This window comes from Euwallacea similis, chromosome 33 (genome assembly GCF_039881205.1).
Source record: "Euwallacea similis isolate ESF13 chromosome 33, ESF131.1, whole genome shotgun sequence".
NCBI classification, from domain to species: Eukaryota; Metazoa; Arthropoda; class Insecta; order Coleoptera; family Curculionidae; genus Euwallacea; species Euwallacea similis.
The window spans coordinates 943,816-966,652 of NC_089641.1; the positions used below are offsets into that span (position 1 = coordinate 943,816).

Consider the following 22,837-nt stretch of genomic DNA (forward strand, 5'->3'; position numbering starts at 1 on the left):
ATCAGCTTAACCTTGTCCATATTCACACATGCATAACATCTTATATGCAGCACTAGTAATAACAAACTAATGATAAACTAGATGTACAGATAGTTAGATAGGTGTAATCCGGCCTTTAATGCTTGCATAGCTTTAAAGGTAGCATTGAAAGTATCATTATCCTGGTGTCATTCATCTAAGACTCATGATTATTTTATTGTTTGAAGGTTGAATAGAGAAATTTGGTGATAAACATTTGGTTTTTGTCATTAGTCTCCAATCAATAACCACAAGGAAAAGGATTAAAATCGCCCAAAATATTAGTTGGCCTGCCACATATCATTATAATGAATTTTCCGCTGGGTCATCAAACATGAATTTCTTGATAGGTATTTTTATATAATCGATGAATAATACGTTCAAGAATGAAATCTATATTTGATGGGTTTTTGAATAAAGTTAAATTAAAATGGAGCTACCAAATTATTAACGCTCCCCTTTGTTCCTTAGTGTGCTTAGTCACATCTAACGAAGTACCTCTAATCTAATGATTCTAATGAGGAAATCCGCGTGTTGTTACAATTAAAAACTACAGATTAGAAATTATTAAAAACCACTTTATATGTCGTAAAAAACTGTGTAGTATCAGAAATGTAAATAATGCTTTATAGCCGCTATGTAAAGGAAATGACTATCACAAAGCTGGAGTAAAAACCAAAAGTGTTCTACAAGATGATCTAACCGTGCATTTTAATTGCCAAACAAAATAATATTTAAAATGTGTTTTAATGTTAGTTTTATTGGTCATGACACAACGTATGGAGGTGCTATAGTTAAACCAATTTTTACGAGCCACGACCATAATATTTTACGACACAAAAATAATAAATTTTCAGTAGATAGTGTTGGGTTATAGGTACCCAAGGAAGTATTTTATAAGGTGGACGGGAGTAGAACTAGGGAGAGGGAGTGAAGCATCTATAAGTCAAAAATGATAAATGAAACTAGCTGGAAAGAGAAGAAATAGCGGATTAACAAGTGGTTTTATATAAATATCTCGGAAATAGTCGGAGCTTGTAGAAGTCAACTTTTTAAATTTTACTTATTTAATCATTTAGATGTGGAAAATTCATTAAATAGAGAAAGTATGAAATACCTACCTTAAAAATGAAATAACTTTCGGTTATTTCGGTAGGTGGAAATTTCAGTTTAAAAATTGCAAATTATTCCTAGTGTGTTTAGTTTCGTTATTTCTCGGTTTGTTCTAAAAGTTTCCTTACCTAGAAACTTACGGTGTATTTAGAAAGCTGACTATATTTAGACGATCCAGATTAGTTTAGGTTTATTAGGTTAGTTTTCAATGTTCTGCCTATCCCCTCAACAATTTCGTTAGTAAGTTCAAGAAAATCAGGGCAGTTCTAATTTGATTCGGATGGTCCAGACCTCCTCCCAAATTTAAAATTCTCCAGAATCCGGATCATCTTAGCTGAGGAAAATCGGGTTAACTCAAGCTGATATTATTGATTTATCTTAGAATCAGTTGAAGTTTCATCAAACGTGAGCTCTGGGACTTTCTTTCAAACCTAAATGTCTACTTAATCAAAATCAATTAGCTGATTAACACTAACACTACCAAACTCAATATAAACAAAAAAAAGACAAATTACAGAATTTGGGTCAATATTCGTGAAACCTTGACTTCAAATTTAGCATATTCAGCTCGAACAACGTTCGGTTATTTCGTATTTCGGTGGGTAATTAGCTTGATGTCTAATGTCCCCATTATACCACACTGCATTTCTATGGAAAACCCATAGTTCCTAGATTGTGCCATCGCAAAATCACATTTCCAAAAACGAACAGATGCGACATAATATAAATACATCATTAAGTCGATTGAAAACAACCTATATTAATACCTCCATGAGTTGTTTTTAAAACTTCTCCTCGTTAATAATTTTATTAAAACGCTTTGGAACTTTTCGTTTAATTCCAGTCTTTATTGAAGATAATCGCTAGCGTGTTTACATTACGGCTTGGAACGAATACCTTAGGAAAATACATGTAGATTATATGAAAAATGAATTTGTATATATCTTTTTTGATTTTTTGAAAATGGATACACAAATGGTCACTATACAGACTTTAATGAAAGTAATTAAATTTGCGATTTTTAAGTGGTATACTGCACATATGTATTCGATTTAGGAACTGCATATAAACTTGGTGTTGATGGTTAAATTGGACATAATTTTTTAACAACTGTTGCCAACTCACAGAATAGTTTGGCACGAGCTTCAATAGGCTTTTCAATTGTGTTATAATTTAATTTTGTTGTGGGTTTGAATAGAATAAGTTGGCAATATTTTCGGTATAATTTCGATTAAAGTATAGATGAGCAAGTATTCCTTAAGTGAGGCTTAAAAATTACTCCAATTTATTTTGTAAAGAGTTGAATAAGGACGTCTTACAGTATAGGAGCTACAGATAAGCAAAATTGTGAAAGACAAATTTTTGGATTTTTCTTTTTAATTATTGCAAATTGAATCCAACCTTCACATACCATGATCAAAAATTAGGCGTTCTCTCATCCTTAAAATCTCCATAAATGGGAATTTTTGAAATTTCATCTAGGAAACCAAGTTTTATTAGTTGACATTGGAAGTTTTCAAGAATTCATCATATATTTTCAGTAAATTTAGTTAGAAATTCAACTTCTTTTAGATTAAATTGTATTTTCAAATATATTTCCTGGGGGAATGATTTTAACATACTCAACTGCTTTTAGAATTAAAAGATGCCTAATTAACTAAATTTAGTGAGGAAAGCAGTCATAGCTATGGGAAAAATTACATAACGTAGATGTCTTTTTAAAGAAAAAAAGGAATTTAATGACGACGTCGACAACCATTACATCTATAAAAACCGGCTTTTTAAAAAATAAACTTCAATTTATTAAATTAATTTGGTAAAGAAAACGATCAAGATTAAACGTGAAATTCCTCAAAATTTTATTAAAATTTAAAAGAAACTTCTAGGAGGAAATACTGCTCAGGAGATGTACACATTCGCTATTTGGAGGTTTTCATGGATTATCAAAAGAAATTTAGTGAAGAATTCAAAATGGTTTGAGGTGGATTAAACTTTGTAATATTCTTAATCGACTTTCAACTGGATTATAGACTCAATAAATTTAGTAAGGAAATGTATTGCGGTGTGTTAAATTTTTTAACTTACGAAAATAACTTCACGTAGGAAATAGAACTTCCTTAACTCGATTACAATTTTCTGATTAAATAAATTTAGTAAGAAAATTATCGCAACTTGAGTAAACATTAAAAGGATATAAAGTTTTTATTGAATTAAACACTTTTCCAAAGGGGAATTTAATGAGACATTTAATTTGTTTTGCTTGGAAAAAGCCCCTCAAAATTTATCTTTATGAAGGAAAATGCCTTCAGCACTTGGGCATATATTGCATTTTAGCCGAGGTTGTAATCTGTGAGTATATTTTAATGATTTTCTAGAAGAAGGATTTACTCTCTTAAATTTAATTATTAGGTTAAAAGCTTGTATTATCTTTTCCTCTAACCAAAATATTTTGACAATTTTGTGGAGTTCAGTATTTTACTCGACCTAATAAGCAACAAAGAAAAACAATATGAACCGAAAATAACATCAACTCAAAGGCCTGGCGAATTTTCTTGGGATAAAAATACATCCTTTATGCATGAAAAGCAACACACATATAAATATTTAAATCCCGTTTATACAAACATCCACTAACCTGAATTTCATAAAAATTAACTAATGGAGAGGAAATTATGTTTCAGCTTTGAAAGTTATATTTACTCCGTAATCCACAATGAGTAGATTAACCCAGGAGATTACTTGTTGTGTTTAAAATCTAATTGGAAAGACCAGTAGAGGGATGAAAAGGATTAACCAAAGTTAACCTAAGGTAACTTTTTAAGTTTCCTCGAATCAACGCTTCCAAAGAACTATCAATGCACGTGTGATGGTAAGTTTGATTGATGGAAAGGAAGCAATGAGGTCTGGATATGGAGGAACTGTTCGGTGGTGTTATTATTAGTGCTATGTGGGTTGAAAATTGGGACTTTGCACTATCATGTTGCTAGCCAAGAAAAAAAATTGATGAAAAAAAACGTTCCAAAACAAAGAGACGAATAGAGAAATTATGATTGGTATTGAATAAATGTTTGCTGAATGGACGTAAATACGACAGACCGATTGACAACAAAGCGTTCTAATTTCGGTTAGTGTATTTACCTATAAAATGCGGAAATCCTCATAATTATATTCAAAAATGTAATCAGAGAAATCATAGGATTTATGGATTTTATAATATCAATGAGAGCATTGATATTTCATTACACGGTTTCAGTCGTTTCAAGCTAAATCAACTTTCACAAAGTTCAGGCCGTTTCGAAACAGTTAGATTGCGAATTCCTCCGAACATCCTGATATGAATATTTCTAGAATTTACGTACCTTCGCAAAATAGTTCACAGAATCTAAACTTGACTCGTCGGTCTTTGCTTCTTCTAGAAGATCTAGATAAATGCATTAACTTTAGCGCCAAATCGACACTAACTATCCGAATCTACCAAAACGCTTGTCGTCCGTACTAAAGTCGAAATCGGAATGAAGACGACATTCAACCGAAAACACGACACTCGATTTCGAATTTTGGTCTTAATTGAATTCTTTGGAGACTCCTTGGATCGAACTGGTTCTAACTGAACGATGCCAAGTGGGTTTTATGGAAGGGGACTTCTCGTGTTAAAAATACGACAACTACATCATGCAGCCCAAGATTTTCGTGGGATCACACACAGGAATTGATGCACATTCTAAACAATTGATACACAAGTTTTCATTAATTACAATTACGCTTTATAGGCAGAAACGACACGAAAACAGAAATTCCACAGATGTTTCTATGCAATTTTGCGAGGATCCAGTTCCGGCAATTCTGGACATTTTTTTGGGATATTCCCCATTAACTTTTTTCACCAGACTCCAAAAAGCAAACATTTTAATTGAGGAAATGTTTTAATCGTGATTTAACTCACATTCCATATTATAATTAGAAATAGTGGACAAAACGCTCTAATGGAGGTATTTATTAGGGAATCCCTCAGGTTGTTAGGCAAGCGATTATTCAACTATAACAAACGAATTACATGAATGAAATAATCTTATAGTGAGTTTATTCTCAGGTTACTCGTGGTTTTTCACTAATTAGGGTTTTAATTCGAAAAGAAACCGAAACCAAACCAATGCGGTTTGCCTAATCTGCCTAATTAAGAAGCAAATTTGCAAATATTTTATCATTAATTAAGCTATATCGATCAACAATACTTATTTGGGGTATTTCAGTCGGGTAGGTCAGGTTTGATTATCACCAAGGACAGTTGCCAGTTGAAGAAGCTGGAGATATCAGCGGGAGTTTAGAATTTTGGAAGCGCTAAATCAACACTTCTATTGAAAAGCTCGCTGAAATGTTATAGTAAACGGCATTGCAAGCTCAAAATTTCAGATTTTAGGAGGTTCCCTCAAAGGCATCCAGGTGATGGAAAATGTTTTATGAAATTTCCTAGGAAATGGCCATGAAAGAGTCGTCTGAAAACCCCAAGAAAGATTTCAAAATATCAGGATATTTCATGAATCTTCATCTCTGCCTCAAGAAAAGCTGAGGTTTGTTTAGCAGGATTTTTTCTATGTCCTGAATTGTTTCTTTTCTAATTTCTACATTCTAGTATTCTTTGAAGACGTTTGGAATTTCTCAGGTGAAGGAAAATATCAGAAACCATGAAATCTTAATATCAGCTAAGGGCGCCAGGAACTCAGTTTCGAGATTGTGGAATGGTTAGTTCAGGTAAAATTTAATTTTTCAGAAAAAATATCTAGTCTAAGTAGGCTATTATAGAACATACACGATTTTTCAGCTTCAAACTGAAGAAATTGACTTATCTAGTCTTCGGTATTGAATAGTATATGAGGGTGACGATTCTCGAAGGAAACTGAATACCAAGTTCTTCACCTTTTGAAACAAAAATTCAACCATAACTCACACTCATCTCTGTTCCAGGACCTTACCCGAGGAGACCTTGATCAGGGGAATTTTTGAGTAGTACAAAATAAAGCATCAGAATCTCCAACCTTTGAACGCTCAAAGTTATGTCGTAAATATTTTTTTTACAGAAATAGCAGTATAATAATTAAACAGCAAGATCTTCAATTTCTAAGGCACCAAGTTATTCTTGAGTTACCCAAAACGTGATCTGAGCAGTAACCTCCGGCAATCTCAGGTAAAAGACGATAAATGAGCGATATAAAAAATAGTTTTCTGGATAAATTATTCATAAAGTGTTGTGAAAAACGAAGCAATTACGCAGTTTTCTAAAGTGAAACATTGAAGTTCTTCAATTAATGATGGAGTTTATGCAGCTTCGAAACTACTTTGATTTGACCCAAACATGCCCTAATTTAACATCGATTAATTGAATTAGAGGGTTGTGCGTTCAGTTCTTCTATCGACTCGAAACAAGTTAAACTGACCAGGTTTACTCAGTCTTTATTATAAATTAAATTGCGGATCAAAAGCACCAAGTATTAAAATTGCAACAAAGTCACTTTAAAACATGAGTGACTCACGTTTACTCTTTTTTAAGGACACTTGAAAACACGTTTTCTCATCTGGCCGGTGTGTCAGTATCATTATCAGCATGTTCAGCTGGGGGTGGTAGACTATGATGCATTATACAATGATAATTTTCGGACTTCCATTGTCTTTGTTGAGTTTTATACTACGTCTGGCTTGATAACGAGCGGAGGTAGTATAGCTTGAATTGCATTGTAAAAAAATCAATAAAGTCAATGGAAGTCTAAGAATTGTCAATTAACGTTCAGCTGTGGGTTTAAGCATTTTTAAAGAGAAATAAACTCAGAGAACACAGAACAAATTACTAGGGTTGAGCTCACCTGAATGCTACCTGGACTAACCTGTTCTAATTGGGAGAGAAATTTACTCCCACATAACCGGTTGGTTATATCAGTATGAATACTACATGTAGAGCATTTTTCATATTCATCAAAAAAATAAGAAATGCATCCCTCCAAGATGAATCAAATGGATTTTAGCTTTAATGTTAAGAGTATTATGAACGTGAAGAATTTGTGGGTCTTTAGGTATTCAGTATTAAGCTCTTCCCTCTCGAATATGTGAGAATTGAGAGAAGATTTTTTGTGGAAGTTCAGCAATAATTGAAGTCAACCTAAACACATTCTGTTTGAGTCTGATCTTATTCATGAATTTCTTCATAGCCCAGAAAAATTCAGCGACTCATTAGAAGGAGCGAAGAAGTGCCAACTAAGCCGGCTTCATCTGCGAAAAGTTTTTGGAACATTCATACAAACATAAAATTAACCTGAAGTAAGATGCATCGAATTAGAGAATCATCTGACCTGCATCGTCATCAAGCGCTTATTTTCAAAAAGCAGCCTGAAGAAGAAGAGAACAACGAAGTGATAGACTCGGCGCAATTGTTCTTGTGAAGATTGAACTAACCTAAAGCAAGGGGTGATAGATCATGGCGATTAATCTGAATCAACTTGAACCATTATTGAAGATAACATTGATCTGAAGCGCAGAGCAAAATGGGCACAAGAATCTAACATGAAAAGCTGAGTAACCTGAACCACCTATCCTAACCCAAACTAACCTAATTCAAAGCTAGCTCGAGCTAACCCGCCAGGTATTGCTTTAATCTCGGTGCCACTTTCAAATTCCAACTCAAAAGCTCTTAACGACTGAAAGTCATTGTTCCTAATACCAACGTTAAGTAAATCAGCGAATCAATTTAATTAACTTTATGAAACAAACCTCAGATCTCATTCGTGGGTTCAACAACAGGTTTTGCACAAAATAATGTATGCAAACATTTCGGCCTCACCCTGATTGTTTTCGAATCTTATTTGAACCTTTCAAGTTTGCTCTTGATCCGACTCAAATGAGCATAAAACATTTCAGGATAATTTGAATATGCAAATGTATTGAGATTTCCTAATTAGTTCTTCTCACTAAGCTAATCAGATCATTGTCAATCATGGAACATTACATAGAATTCCTCATAGTTAGATTACCATATAGCCATTGAACGAATAACTAACTGCAAATACGTCAATGAGCGTGGGTTTGTGGACATGATATCATGGACTTTACATAAAGCTTGATGGATTTACATGAAGCATGAGCTGTTAATGTGCATTTTTCAGCTCTCTTTGGGTCAAATATGCCGAATAAGAGCTTTGAATGGGGAGTTATGCAACAGCGTTGTTGGCTTGAGATTGAAAGCTTTGTGAAGACTACTTGGAGGTCACTAGAAAGTACACAATAATTGAATAAACATGCTGATGACTGGATTTACTCTTGATCTTAACCTTAAACCACTTTTACTTCATTTTTGTTTACGTTTAAGAGCCTTGGAGGGACTGAAGTTTTCCATTAATTTCTATGAGATTTTAAGAAAAAACATGCATTTCATAACAATAAAGCTATTATTAAATTTGTGGATTTCCTTATTTTTTTAACTCTACGAATGGTTATGCTAAATTATAATTTTCTTTTCGATTGTTATTGTTGCGATGAAGCTGATCGATTAGGCACATGTCTTTTCCGAAAGACACTAGCGTCCAGACACGTGTCTCTTTCGATTTTTAATAGTTAATACACCAAGGCCGACCGATATCTGGCTGATTGGTCTAATAATCAAGAATTTATAACACAAAAGTGTAATGCTAGTTGTAGATTCGGCCTTCAATGGCATTTCGAACCTATTTTTAACTATTGGATCTTCTTCGCGTGTTTCGGGAAATCGAATTTATTTTTTTGAATTAATTTTTAATAAGGCAGTCGAAATGAATAATGCAGAATTTCTCTTTATTTATAGAAACGTTTATGAAGTTCAGTGTTTTTTCGATATTTTAGTATATGCGACAATCGTTTAAAGATGCTTTGGGAATCGCGAAATGCGCCGTAAAATTAGTCTGTATCTCGGAAACTAAAGCAGATATCAGCACTTATATTATGTAGACTTCTAGAGCTCGAAACGACGATGATGACTTCTATATATTTCTTGAGATCAGTCGATTTACAGATTCTTGAGATATCGACCGTGAAACTTTTGAAAAATGCATAGAAAGTAAGTATCTCAAGAACGTTTCAAAATTTGTGATGCGCCGATTTCCACTTAAATGGTTGCCGATTTCATCGAAAGGGCTCAGCCTATCTTTATTCGAAAATCTATGGCCTAGAGTTATAATTTTGAAAGTTATAAAATTTTAATTCATTCTTAACCAAATTCAGTTTGTTTCTAGATTAGAATTGATTCTGCTTTGCACGCCCCTGGTTTCCGACTTCTGAGGCCAATTATTCTTGTGATTTCATCAAATGGTTAAGATTAGAATTCTATTTAAAAATCCGTGGCGTACAGAGGGGGTTTTGGAAGTTCTGAGCTTTTGTATCTTGTCCAGCACCCCTGGCTGGGTTCTTATTCTGAATTGGTGGTTTTTGTGTTTTTATCGAAGAGTTGGAATAACGGTTCTGTGTCAGAAACGGTGGCGTAATGACTCTCATATCATTTTTCAAATGATTGAAGTGGTTCATGAATTCTCGAGATCAACGAAGGAAGAAAAATAGTTGAAAGTAGGTGCCTATTTTCAACAGGAAACCGCCAAAAAATCTCTAAATTTACCAATTTGAGTCCAATATCATCTTTCTATGATTCAGCTTTAAACGGAATCTCTTGCAAAGACATGTGTGATCATTTACCAACAGTTTCACTACCGGAAAAAATCGGTATAAAAATGACGGTATATCTCGTAAACTAAAGGAGATTTGCTATTGTATCAAGAAGACAAAATAACGTGGAACATTTCTTTCTGAAGTTGGAAATTTTTTAAAATTTTGCCTTACATACTCCTTTGAATCCTTCTGATGTCGTTGTTAAACTGGAGGTAGACATCAGTGTGCCACTGTTTGCGTAAGATAAAGTTGGTAATTTTCGCGTCTATAGAAATATAATGGGATTAGTTCTGCATAAAGTACAGTGAAGTAGATTAAAACATTTTGATAGGGGAAATTTTTAAAAACATATATTTATAATTAGGCCTTCTTGACATTGCTAGCCATGAGCTCGTGCCCGGTGGGCAAATCGAGTTGACAACTTTTCACCTTATGGACATTGAACGGAACTAGTTCTATATAAAAGCACAGTGGCGTAGAATGTTTATTCTTGAATCGGATCCAAACAAAGGTGAAGCAAAAGCAAAAGTTTCAAAGACAATTTAACAATGTTGAAAAATTCATTAACCATTAGAAAGTGCTGGTTTTATGTTCTGTGTCAATGTTTTAAGTATTCCCAGTCTTGACACGCATTATGACCGTGTGATCTGGTAACTAATGAGAGCCCAGGTGAACAATTTTAATTAGTGGAGATTTGCCATTATTTCCTTCAAAAGCAGTGGTGTTTCCAAGAGGCCTATTTATAAAAAAAACTAGGCCTTGTCGTTTATCACTATGGTCACTTAACTCACTTAAGAAGGTCTTACAGATTTTTAACCACCAGGTCAGTTGGGCCTAATATGGACAATCTAGAAACTGCATGTCTTCAGGCGATGCAAGTTTATTTATATTTGTGTTTGCATGTATTTTGCACATTTCCTTAAATTATTTATAGCTCAATGGAAAATTTTTGGCCTATGGCTACTAAACAGACGGTCACTCTTAAAAGGCCAATTGAATGGATGATGATGTAACAATAAGGCTATTGAGAGCTTCTTGTGGGGTCTGGGTTGGAAGGTGTCAGCAAACTGTTATGCAAGGCAGATTACACCTACATCGAATATTCCGATGCGGTGCCAGCATAGCTCTTAATTGGGTCGTAAATTATAGTTTATAGTTATGTCGGTCGTTATTCAGTTTTTAGTTAGTTTATGGCCAAAAATATGTGACACCTACAAAAGGGGAGTCTGAGTTCGGAAAGTAAATAGTGCGAACCTCGAAACAAATAATGACTTGAGACTTTTTACCATAATAATGACCTGGTACTTTTACCTCCGTTATATTCTACTTGGTAACATCAGATTTTTGTTCATGCATTCCATTTTTTCGTAGTTTATGCACTATTAACTGTGGCTTTTTCGCAACGTTATGCTTGTACAGATCAGTTCTTTCAGTTTCCTTGCCCAACGCAAGTCAATGCAGTTGGATACAAGTGACTTGCGCTATTTAGTTTAATAGCGCACTTAAATAGATGCCCTGTGTATGGGATTTAATATTTCCCGCATTAATTCCAATCGCATTATTTTAATTCCACGATTCACATCATTGAGTAATAGAGCGATGACCCGAAACCGAATGTTAGTAAACAAACTTACAAAGTTATTTTTAAAACTCTATTTGCATGCAACGTCGTGTAGACTGTGGAAAACTGGCATTTTTGTGTCTTCGCAACGTTTTTGTTTAATTTGTTGCATTTTCACTCGATTGATTAAAAGTGAAATTGATCAAAAGAAGCGGAAAAATGCAGGCACGAGGCAGGGGTGTTTATGACTTTTATGAGTAGTGGCAACACTGTAAGCGCCGTACAATTGTATGAAAGCTGCAGCTCGACCAATAGCTCACTACACTGAATGACAGAAGAACGACGCGAGATTGCCATTTATGGGTATGCGGTGATATACAAGGCGTTGCGTAATGACGCGTTAATATTTCCGGATGTGATTGCCCAGGCTGCCTTCAAAGTCAAAATTTAATTTTTTTTTTGTCTTATTTGAAAATTTCCTCAGTTTCCTCTGTATTACATAAATACACTATGAAAATCCATACAAAGATATTTTGCAAATTATTCTACAAATTTCCACGGGATCAAGCACCCTTTTATACCACCAAGTTTTTTTGGGACGCGTTTCTAAACTGAAATCCTCTGCTCAATTTAAAAATTCTTTCATCGCATCGTCAGCTATTTATAAAATTGTGATATAATTTATGCAATTGTTCCATTAATTTGGATCAAGATCATGAGTGTTTTATTTCTGTTTCAGAACTGGATGTGATTCAACGAAATATAGAAACTAGAGATCCGAGATGATTTTCCTTTAATGGACATTTCAAGAAAAACAGAGGCATTATAGGGGGCATATGGGCTAGATAGACTAGATTTTCATCGATGACCAACCATCAAACTTAATATATACCTAGTTTCGCCTCATAGAAGGATTTCGTTAAGAATTTAAATTGGAACTGATTCAAAGAAAGGTAGAGAGAAGAGAGTTCTTAAGAGGGTTTTCCTTGGTTAGTGGATTGGGTGGAGAGAGATAATGTGGGCTTGTGAGCTGAATAAATTTTAATGGTTTCATTAATAATTCAAACATGAAATCAAAAAAATCTCGAAAAGAAGATCTTTCATGAAGTGGTAGTATTTTTAGCAAGACGATTTGTTGAGATGTTGGACAAGTGATGGGACAAGCTTCTATGTTTAATGGTTGTGATACAACACCTCGGTGTGATTTTCCAATTTTCACGAATGTAGGACGATTTCCTGAGTTTTTGACCATTATTAAAATAATATACGAGTAAAAATAATTTTGCAAACACCAGGTCGTTTTAACATCGTTCCTGATAACTTCTCCTCGATTTGAGTTTAATCTGGTTGAATAACATAACAATGTCTTTAGGTGACTCAAAATCGATTATTCAGCACACAAACGATTATTCAGCACAAGTCATACCGTGAGATTTTTCTACCTTTTTAAGTCACAGTTATGTGTTACAGACTTCAGAATTGCACTAAACACACCAGTAGATACACATAAAATGTGAAGGGACTTATATATTTGCAACAGGTCAATTGCAATAATTTAAATAAATTGGAGATTGGAAACTGCTAGTTAAAGTTAGAGACGTCGAAATTAAGCCATAATTTTTTCGAAAGGCCTATGTAACGTATTGGTTCTGTAAGTACTGGATAAACGTTCATAGCACCCCAAGAACGTCTGGGAATAGCTTATCAAGTGTTCATGGTGCATCGTTTTGAAATCAGATCCAGTTTCAATGTGCTTACAGCAACACCGCCAGCTTCAATCTTTGACTCTATGAAATATTCTATTATAAAAGTGGACTTTATTTGCAATGAAAACACGCTCTCCAATTTTTTTTTTTTTATTTAGTGTAATGTAATCTAATTACATCCGACCTATATCATATTTGCTTCCTAGATATTGGATTTTCTTATTCGCAATGAATTTAATACAGTTGAATTCTGTGGGTGACGATACCATGATGTACGTTCCACACCTACCATCAATCGTTTTTGAAATAACATTGATGCTTGAAATTTAAAATATTTTAAAATTTTTGGTGAGGATTTCGAGCTCCTCAACGGTTGATGATTGATCTAAAAAGGAAAAAATGATTTGAGGGATGATTTGTCATTTCTCGCCCTAGAGTGGAAACAGTAATTTCGCAATAGTGTGAAAAAAGCACTCTTTATAGTACTTGTAGTATTGAAAAAATACCTATTTTGATTCCACTTTTTCAGGATTTGGCATCGGTATACCGATGGCGATGCCATTGCCTTGTCCCATCAAAGTTCGATAACCAACTTTTTGCCCACCGATTACTGATTTAATAGGTTATATTTATTACTTAACAACTTAATTACCCATTAGGCAATGAGTAATTAATCGTTTATTTTAACAAACCCTTCCTAAATAGAGGACGTTGCATTGGGTCAAACTATAAATAGGCTTCTAAAAATGCAAAGCAATTTCGCACAATTATTTTTAACGAAAAAACCTATTAGTCTAGTCACAAGAGCACATGACCAGCCCAAAAAAGGACTTCTATAAAAATTTTCCTGTCGCTGTATTATTGCTCAAAGTACGCATACGTTGAGTGCATACTGAATACTTAAACAATCCTACACAGTCCATATAGCACAAAAGTAAATCAACGTAATTTAACTATCGACCTTGAGATTATCGATATAGTGTTCGATTTCTTTAGTTGCTCGGGTCTAATGCGAAAATCCTAAGTGTTGCATCAATATGGGGGCAAAGTACGATTTTGGCCTAGGTATAATGGATATGAATTTGCACCTTAAGCACATTGTTTAAAAATATTCGTAATTATTGTAATATGATCACCTTATTAAACAAACATTTTTAATAGTTGAAATTGAAAGGCGTCTTTAATAAGCCTAATGATAAGTAATGTGAGAATATCGCCTTACCAGGGGTCTTTAGCATCAATTAATCAGCTCAAGATAGATCTGGATATTTCTGATTACAACAAGAATATGGCAGCAGTTAGGAACATTTACAGGAAATGCTTAGTGCTATTTTAGAAGTTGTAATGCAATTGGTTATCGAATCAATTGCAGACGAATGGCAAAAGATACCAAGTGATTCAGCTCACCTACTGAACAACGACAAGCCATTCCTGTTAGTAATCAGAGTGCAGCTTTGATCTTCGCAAATTTGGGCAATTGCGTCTGTTAAATGATATACAACCTCAGTAATAATTATGGGACATAACAATCTAATTACATTATTAATAATTTATACATCCTTTTAGTAATAGGTCTGTTATTGAAAACAAGGCTGCGGCCTAAGTCTGGGAACTTTAGCATCCATTTAAACGTACGAGATTTTCTTAATTAATTGCCCCGTTAACATATTCTTAAGGATTTCCTCTCCAAATTTACTTACTTACTTTATGTTTATAAAATTGAGCACCACAAAAGCAGTAAATATCTTAACAGAAGATAACAGGCACTATGTTTTCACACTGACCAGTGACCAGATGCAGACTGGATGGTACTAGTACGGCCCAACTGTCGGCAAATCTAAGAAACCTTTGAAGTGGGTATGTGATGAAATGCAAATTTTCTATGATATCGTCCGTTCAACCGGTTTTATAGAGCGATAACAGTCCACTGAACAGCCACCGGTTACAACAAACAATCGGACTGTGGTCAGTGTTGTTCGATTTTTTCATATTGCCGGCATGATCAAGGAAATTGTTATAATTTTTTTACCAGTTGATAGTTAGTGTTAATAGCATGGAAATTAGGTGAACTTTGGATTTGTTCATGTAGCAGAATTACCTTGTTTAAGGGTTCTGGAAGTTAAACAAAAAGGTTCCACGTCTTCCCAAGACAATTGCGAAGGGAAAACTTTTTTACAACGCTTATTTACCACTGCGAAGGAGGAAAGGGCCCCACAAAGGAAACTATTCACACAACAATACCAGAAAACAATGCGTTCAGAGAGAACGCATCAACGAAGGAGAAAACTGCTACTGGTTTATTAACACTATATAAAATATCTAAAAGATAAAGTATGAAAAATAAGTCTTAACAAAACAACAAATGGCTTTGTTTATAAGATTTAAAATATTCAGACTTAACAATATGGCGAATTACAGCAAAACACAATTGTGATGGCTCGAAAACGTTTCATACACTGTAAAATTCAAAAGACTGAGAGTGAAGCAGATTTTTATTTTTCATGTAGCACTACAAGGAAGGAAAATGATACTTTCGGCTAAACAACAGAAGAAAAGAACTCCTATTCATTCCAATACGTTCTAACCAGGGTGAAAACTGCTGCTTTCACTTTAGAAAATAAGATGAGATTCTATAAAAAAGAAGTGTTTTCCTCCACTCCGGTTTAAAGAAGTAAATCCCGCTTTCGGCTTATATAGAAAAAAGCTTGGTCGCATTTATCGATGCCTTGATTCTGAAAACCCTCAATGCCCATTAAACACGACCATATGGTTGTCCATATAAACACCCAGTAAACCTTGACTTTTAGCTTGATAATTTTTTTTTCGGGAAAACTCACGATAATTAATACCGAATGTCAGCAGGAAGTTAATTGCAAACGGATTAAATCACCATTGCAACGGTTACTTAACTTGGACTATGCATGTAAATATGATTTATATATTAATAATTGTTTGTGAATTATGGCTAATTAATATGGAGTTATTGATTACATGATGTTCTGTCACTGTAGCTTGACTCATCAGTATTAAAAATCTTTGCCAGAGAAACGTGGACAAAAGAGAAAATAGGATGCTTCATAGGACAAACAGAGAGCTTTTGCGAGTCTTACTAAAACGAAACATACTAAATTCTGAATTTTGTGATAATTAAAAATTAAGTAATATAACAAAAACAGTTCAAATCGGTTCAGATTCTGATTTGGAGAGACGCTGATTGAGCCAAAATCAAACTTTCAATTGAATTGAGTCTAATCCAGGCCATTCGTGGTATTTGTAAAGTAATTTTTTGATATGCTCTAAATCCGTAAAAATTGCCCCAGCTCAAGTTTTAATTTAGAAATAGGCAGAAAGGGAGTATATCTTTAGATTATTGGGATATATCTGCAAACCCTAGACACTTATAATTTTTGAGATATTTGGAATTAACTTCTAACATTATTTTTTAAATTACTTCTCGTTCTTATTAAGTATACAGGGTGTCTTAGATGCAATGTTACAGCCATTATTTTGACAACCCCTATAAATAGAGAGAAAGTATTCATACAAAGGTGTAGGGTGCATTTAAACCTGTATGAAACACAATAATTTTTGTATACGGGGTGGGTCAAAAATAAGTTACGGGTATGTTTTTTGTTATTTCAAATGGAGCTCTTTGAATATTTCTTAATTTTCCAATTTCCGTTTCAATTCTAGACACTTCACATAAGGTGCATGTGATCTACATTCAACGATTCACCAATTATAACAATATTTCGGCAAATTTTTGAATTTATTTAGAACTTTATTATAAAAAAACTTTGAATAGAATTAAGTAGGTGCCTATTTATAAACATAGTTCGAAATGTTCTCCGTTACGAATGAGACATTCTTCCATTCTCCTATTAAATTTCCTTGAGCAAGCGGCCTGAACCATAGAAGGGGTAATGCGTGCACAAGTCGTCCTTATCCTTGCTTTAAACCTTCTGAATTTTGATGTTAGGGAAAATAGATAGTATCCTTTACATAGCTCCATAAGAAAAAGTCAAGTGGCGTCAAATCTGGGCTGCGGGTTGACCACTTAATAAGTCCTCTTGTCGCCATGAACGTACTTCCACACGTTGCTTCTAAAAATTCTGTGACCTTCCTTTTAGAATTGTGTGTAGGTGTGTCATCATCTAGATGGAGCTATGATTAAAGCCGCTTGCTCAAGGGAAATTATTAAGAGAATGAAGGAATGAGTAAAAAGGGAAATCAGAAATTTGTGGAAACATTGTTATAATTGGTAAATCGTTGATTGTAGACCATATGTATTTTACATGAAGTATCTAGAATTGAAATGAAAATCGGAAAATTGACAAATATTTAAGGGGTTCCATTTGAAAATACAAAAGATACACCCATCACTTATTGTTGACGCACCCTATGTTCCAAAATTATTATGCTCCATACAACTTTAAATGCACCCTACACTTTTGGTATGAATATCTTCTCTCTACTTACAGGGATTGTCAAAATAATGAGTGTAACATTGAATCTGGGACGCCTTGTGTAAAATCAAGTTCCGAAGGTGGACGACGATGGGTTTGTGATAATTCATGAAATGTGAGGGTATGGAGGATAATTCTATAGTGGCTGAAAATCACTATTTCTTCTTGTCTGTATGAAGTTTGTAGGTAATTTTTACTATTGAAAATCAATTTACTTTAGAAGTGTGATTTTCAAACGTTGAAGGCGACGGGTTTATGATAATTTATAAAATATGATGGTATAGAAGAGGATGGTTCTATAGTGGTCGAAACCAGCGTTACTAGGCCTCTTGATCTATTATCGCAAAAAATACAATCATAGGAAGTAAGTGACAGTAATGTTTAAACATGTTGGCAGGTGCGGAAAAGCTTTCTAAGAAAAGACAACAATAAGCAATGCACAATATAATTGTTATTATTACTACGGATTTCAACTATATCTGTTGGCTATAATACTGAACATTATTTGTCTGGCAAACTGATAATTTAGGTTGTTATAGATTATAATTTATTGGTGACTGGTTGCTTTCTATTTTGTCTGAGCGAAGATGACGAGAACAATTCCTTTAAATCATTAACGCACAAATCAGTTTAAATACCCACCATGATGTCAAAAATGTCGGGGCAAAATCTTCCTATTCAGTCCTTAGATTTTGACGAAGTAGAGTACAGAAGAAAAGGTAAGAGAAGCAGGATGGATAGAGATTAAAATTGCTAATTACTACATTGAGAATAAATGGATCACATTCTGTGTGGTATAAATCGCTTTGAGGTTATTGTTATGCTAATTTGGTAATGCAACACCAAGACTGGGCAACACTTAACACACAACATATTACATTGTAGATCTAAAAAACTGTTACCCATGCACCTAATCATAATAATGTAATTCTGATACCCATATTTTTGCTAGAAAGCGTGTCATAGTTTTATAACGTTAACTCATGCTAATGGATTGATCATTTAGGAAGAAGTAAAAGTTTTTAAATGTGTGTCTAATTGCGTTGGGTAAGCGTCTTAATTATCAAATTACTGCCCTTATTTTGATATATTAATTTTCGATATCTCGAAAAATAGACGTACCTTTCTTCAGTAAAATATCCTAAATGCTCTCAGCGCATATTGAACTACTATCACAGACTACCATAAAATCATCTGTAGCAACGATGCTATAGCCCTTATCATCAGGACTATACATGAAGGGGTCGATGGGTTATCTAAGTTTTTACTTAGGCAGCAAACGAGAGAATAATGGCATACACAGACTGCTTGTGTTTTCTACATTCGAGTCAAGTATTAAAATTACCAATTAATTGCAAGTGGACAAGAGATCCAAAGGTGAATTGTCTTCCTGTTGCATCAGATCGTTTGATGGATTAATTGTATGAAATTTTCCTGTTTTCATCTGAGCGTTTGTATGTGTATTATGGGAACCCACTGATATTTTCCATGGTAATGGTAAATGCATTTCCGGGTTTGTCCAAATTATTGCTAGTTAGGAGGGTTATTATTGCGCGCCTCATTTTAGGCTAGATTAGATTATTATAGTTTAATTACTAAAATTTAGTGCGATAGTGTTTCTCCTTCCTCACAAATATTTTTAATCACCCGGTATAATACACGATTTTTTTTAAAATTTAAAATGGGAGGGGGGGGCATGCATATAGAGCTATAAAACGAGATCAGTAATGAAATTTTCAGAATCAAAATTTGAACTCGCTAATATCCAGCTAAACTGGTCAGTTCCATAAGAGAATCAAACGTGGGATTGAGCGGAATCCCGTGTGGGAACTTTTAGAAAAAAAAATTCTGAATTTAACTGTATATACCTGCTGTAATTTTGAAAAAAAAAATCTGAATGTATGGAGTGCTTCAGGAAACTCTGCAGAAATCTTAGGCTAAGTTCTATAGGCCTGAACTGAACTTTTCCTTCTGATACATCGGTAGCTTAAGGAAAGTAAAAAAATAATTTTCAAAAAAGTCATTTCAGTACTTGGAATTAACATCTGTAGGAGTTTGGGTTAAAAAATCCAAGATTTAACCTCATATACGAGCCTAGAAAATTTTGAGAATACTCCAGTTAAAAAGAGGAAGAAATACGAGGTAAGTACAGGGCACAGAGTGATGTAACGAAATGTATAATGTATTTTCTGTTCATATATTATATAAATCCTGATAGCCCCGACATACTCATTTTTCTTCCATCTATCTCCCGTTTGCACTTATAGAGAAGATATGCTAAAAATGTCATAGACAGATCTCCAAAGACATAACGAGATCCATTTCAAAAGGCGACAGGATATATTATGTGGACGTTGAATTGTGCAATTAAAAAAAAAATAGATCGATTGTATGTGATGATTGTGTGATGTGGATGCAAGTAGCAATACCAATAACCAGTAGAACAGGAAGACTAACCATTTCTTTAATTGCATGATGTCAACGTAGAAACTATAAAATGCGTACTTACAATTATCGCCATATATATCCAAATTATAATGATATAAGGATAAGGAAAATAATAGGAGATAATGATAATGATAGTGATAATGACAATGATGACTGTTTATTTATTAAAATAAGTAATAGTTAATTATTGTTTTTAATTGTGTCGTTACTTTCAATTTATAGAATATCTTCGCCACTGTAGCTATCGCTCAGTGTTGAGGCCTTCATCCGCTTGTGCCTTTAAGTCTAGAACTTCAGAGGGTTAACTATAAATTGAAATGAATGAGCAAGTTTTGATTTTATTGTTAATTTTTCCGAAAGTCGAAATTAAGTTTTTTGTGTATCAGGTGAATATCGAAGAGTACGAATCCACACAAAGACGTCTTCGATCATGTACCATCTTTATGTTGGATGCGAGCAAAGAGCAACCCCTATTTAAAGTCCTAATAAATGGTAAATAGAAAATGATATGTTACTGTTAAATTACGGTAATTAGTTTCACAAATTACCACATAAATTATGGCTGAAATCACTAATGGTATCCAAGCAAACTTAAACTAACTTGGACTTGGCCTGAGCGGAATTTTTGTTGCAATTTATCGGTCTATGGAAAGTTTCAAAAATTTTAGACCTGAAATAATTTTTTTTTCTTCAAAATATATTTAATTTGATGTTTCATAGATATATAATGGAATGAGCAAAAATTGTTACAAAATAAAGCAAATAATTGAAGAAATTAAGGAAAGATTCAAATTTGAAAAAGCTAACATATTCTACAAAAGCAGATTTCCTTGTAAATTTCCATTTTGTAATATTATTACTTCATATTCATCGTACCTACTTCTGCGTAAATGCTAAAAATTCCAAACTTGTGTTAGTTTGCATGTTTCTTGTAGAAAATAAATCTTCTGTCCGCATGAAATTGTTTTCTAAAAAAATTTATTCCAAGAATTCGAGTTATTTTCGGTTATTTTCAATTGGAAATTATAGTTAATTATAATCAATAAATTAAGACAAATTATTATGAATCACATCTTCATGTCAGGATTAAGTTTGAGGTGCATCAAATTCCTCAAGCATAGATATACAAAACTCAAAAACCAAATTTTCGTTTATTTGGAAAATTTTATCCTTGCTTTTCTTTTAAATTAATTTATTGCTGATTTAGCAACGCTTTAATTTTTGGAACAAACGTCTTAATTTGTGCAGAACAACGTGCTATTTTACGCTCTGTAGAGGCTTTGGGAGGCGAAGCCAACGTTAACTACAAGACGACTCTAAATTATCTCTAATAATAGGGACCACACCTAGACTCTCCAAATAAATCGCTCATCACATCTCCCTCCTCTTGACTCACCTAAAAATGGAAAAACCTCTTGGAGCTTCTCACAGCTCTAACTTCTCTTCAGGCCCTTTTTCCTCCTGGGACACCTCGATTTGCTGAACTTTTCGTTCAAAGCGTCCCGACAACCACTAAATACTCCCAATTCACAACCACTACCTCCTGGGAGGGCCGCCGCGATTTCCAGACCTAGATCCGCCTGAGGACCCAGTTTGCGATCCGAAAAGTCCACGAAACTATCGTTCGCGCACGAATTTGTGTACCTGTATATTTTGCTATAGAAGGGTACTGTCTGCAGCTATGTGATTGGTATATTGTCTCTCTCTGTTGGCAGAAGTACTGGTATGTAGTACGAGCAGACGTTGGACGGGTACTAACCGAGAGAGTGGTGGTTCGGTCCTGCAAGAGAAGCTTTTAGACGGCCGGTTCACGTGCCGCAGGAGGTGACGTTAAAGGAAAGCTCTCAGCGGGAGATAAGAACTTTGAGGATGATCCTCGGGAGATAAGAGTGGTTGCGTTTGTTTAAGACTAAGTCCCTAGAATTACTGAAACGACCAGGATTACTGTTTTTGATTTATTGCGTGCAATTAATTGCTCAATCGCTGCCAAGTTTGCTGATGAGCGCTGCTGAAAGGTCCAGAATTATGTTCCAAAAAGTACGTGTTCTTGCATTTAACACCAAATATGATTAAAATAACAAATTTTTGTTTGTTAATTTTATACATATTTTAAACAATCATGCAGGTTGTTTCAGATTGTAGTGCAGTCAAACTCAGTCAGGATGTAACTGTTTTGGTGCATTGATTAGCAGACGCTGAGACGTAGAATTAAAGTTATATTTCTTTTTACTACATTAACTATAAGTGAAAATCTCCTCAAATAGAGTTTAAAATATGATCTTCCAAATGCAGCTCTGAAAATGAACAGTGTTGTCAAACTGTGAGATTTGTCTTCAGACCTTTAAAAAATTTTAGAAAACGGATATTTTAAAATTACTATATAGTGTCGCAGTGAGTCAAATTCTAGCTCCCTTTACTGATCTTCGACTTTAGAACTCGAGTGGACATGTTATGATAAATTTCCCTTATTAAAGAACTTCATAAACACCACATGGGATTACAGTCTTCAATTTGAAGATCGTCATGAATTCTCGTAAATTTCATTGTGAGTCAAGATAACTTTATTTCCCCACTTACTACGCCACTGTGCATAAGAAAAGTGAAAATCTGTGAAGTGTGAAAATTTTAAACGTAAACCGTTTTGTGCTAAAACCGTTTAAATTGTTTAAAAATGTCATATTTTTATATTAAATACTGACGCCGCATACGATTCCTTTTAAACACTTTAAAAGAGTAAAAGACATCTTCAATAGAACTTTTATAGTAGCATCAGTAGTTTAAACTTTTAAAATTGTACAAAAGTATGTGTACAAAAACACTTTCGTCGTTTTGATCTTTTATTTGGTTAT

The 22,837-nt window shown here is 34.0% G+C and overlaps 1 protein-coding gene across 2 annotated transcripts in view; it reads right to left on the reverse strand.

Moving 5' to 3' along the window:
* LOC136418185 (UNC93-like protein) overlaps nucleotides 1–18,681 on the reverse strand; it is a 44,837-nt gene extending 26,156 nt beyond the window's left edge. Inside the window, exon 1 of one of the 2 annotated variants that reach the window (XM_066404165.1) lies at nucleotides 18,663–18,681. The gene's annotated coding sequence lies outside the window, so the exon portion shown is untranslated. Of the gene's footprint in view, nucleotides 1–4,490; nucleotides 4,702–18,662 lie in introns of those variants that run through there. The other variant, XM_066404164.1, reaches the window with a different exon arrangement.
* Nucleotides 18,682–22,837: the final 4,156 nt, after the last annotated feature.